Source organism: Pinus tabuliformis, chromosome 6 (genome assembly GCF_031772625.1).
Source record: "Pinus tabuliformis cultivar Carrire ecotype Pingquan chromosome 6, CPIR1, whole genome shotgun sequence".
Classification (NCBI taxonomy): Eukaryota; Viridiplantae; Streptophyta; class Pinopsida; order Pinales; family Pinaceae; genus Pinus; species Pinus tabuliformis.
This window is the reverse complement of record NC_142292.1, coordinates 776,865,350-776,867,581: the sequence shown is the minus strand read 5'-3', so window position 1 is coordinate 776,867,581 and position 2,232 is coordinate 776,865,350.

The window sequence follows — 2,232 nt, the reverse complement described above, 5'->3', positions numbered from 1 at the left end:
TTCTTGGCTACCCTTATTCCTTCAAGGTCACAACCCCTTAAGCTCCTCTTATATTTCCCTTCTAACAGTCAATAAATCCTTTAATAGAACTGATCTTAAGGTTAATTTGACACCTAGTATAGTCCTCCCTTTTTGTCCTTAAGATGCCAAACACCATTGTCCAAACTAAACCACCAACTTGCACTCTTCTCTTCTTAAAGACGTCTAACCATACCTCTAAAGTAATTCAAATCTAAGCACACTTCACCGAGTTTTTGGGCCCTATCTAGGGCACCCTGCAACAATCTTAAACTTGTGTCCAAACTCTCCCACAGTCCTCGATTTCCTGCACTCTTGCTACAAAAGGATGTGGACTAGTCCTAACAACCTACTAGGCTACTTGGCCTCCAAAAACTAAGGATCCAACCACTTGCAATTACACACAAAAAATTGGCTAGCATCATAGAGAGAACTCCTTCTTTAATGTGCCCAGAATTTCCTTTAAGAACTCGGCCAAATGTTCTCCTTGAACCTGTACCAAGCCATAAGACAAACCAAGACAAAATCATCTCCTTCTTCTTCTCATGTTCAACTCGGCTACCAAGGTTTCAACCTCTTTTGCTTTGTATTCTCTTGAGAAAGAATGTGTTATTAGATGAGCAAATGAGGATCAACACATTTCTTATTTATATGCTCTTTTTAGGGTGCAACGAACAACCCCTTGGGGCACCTTTTCAAGCCATCTCAGTTAAACCTTTAGTTACAACCCCACACACATATAAATAAATTCATTTATCTCATTCACTCAATTCTTCCATAGGTTCCTTAGTAGCCCCTAAGCTTCACTAAGGGTATTACACTTGTTCCATGGGCTACATCAACAAAATCATGCTTGGTTTCACATCCACAAGCTTGGGTGCAAAACCCACGTCTTGGGTACTTAGCCCACAAATGACTTTTGTGGTGCTAATTCCTCCACAACCATGTACCCTAGGGTTTGGAATACCTCCCAAGCTACCAATCTCAACACTAGCATCTCAACCTAGGAATATGCCACTGTAATTGCACCGAGAGGCACTCTACAAACCAAGATAGGGGAGATGTGTAAGTGTTAGATCTTAGACATTAGATGTAATTTATTTATTTATTTTATTTTTTTATTAATAAAAATTATGAACATTTTTCTTTTGTAAGTTTGATAGGACTATATCTTCATCATGTCCAATATATCACCCCGATCACCATCTATCCAAGACTCCGTGGACAAAATTACAAATAATTTTTTAGATAAAAGAAAATTATAATATACATATGACAATAAAATATATAGCATATAAATAATAATTATGAATTAAGATCCATTTTACCATATCAATTAAAATAATCATTCTTAACCATATTTAAATTTAATTAATAAGCACATAAAAATTCAATACTTACAATATCATAAGATTCTTAACTATGAATATTCACCCCATTTTACCATGGATATTATTATTTTCTAAATAGACTTTGTTACAATACCATGTATTATCAATACCACATGCCCAAAACCATAACACATTTCAAAATCAAAATATTTGATTTTAATTTAATTTTATAACATTTTTTTAAATTAAAACTTAATGCTTAAAATAAACTTACGATGTAACAAGATTTTTAAACATGGATATTCATCTCCATTTTACCATGGATATTATTAACTTGTAAATAGGCTTTGTTACAATACCATGGCCTCATACCATGTCATATAAATACAACTTGCCCAAAAGCCATAACTCATTTTAGAATCAAAATATTTTATAAAGTAACTTATTTTAATCAAAAGAAAGCTTTTTTCGGATTAATCACATATGATTTTTGTCGTTGGCGTTTGAACCCTCTATTGTGGTTCATCATCAAAAATTGATGGAGGACATGATATAACAAAAATGAATAGTGTCTAGATGCTCCAAAAAATCCAAGGGAAAACAAGAATGTCAAATGAAATAAAAAGGTTAAAAAATATATTATGTTTCAATAATAATATAATAAAATAAAATTAGTTAGAAATGGTAAATGGATTACTTTATTAATTATTATTATTATCCAATTTTAAAGTCATGACCAAGCCATACACCAAATTGGTGTATGATACCCCCTTGTTTGTGGGACAAGGGACCCACCCACCGCCAGACACCAAATTGGTGTATGAGACTCCCTTGTTTGTGGGACAAGGAACCCACCCACCGCCAGACACCAAATTGGTGTATG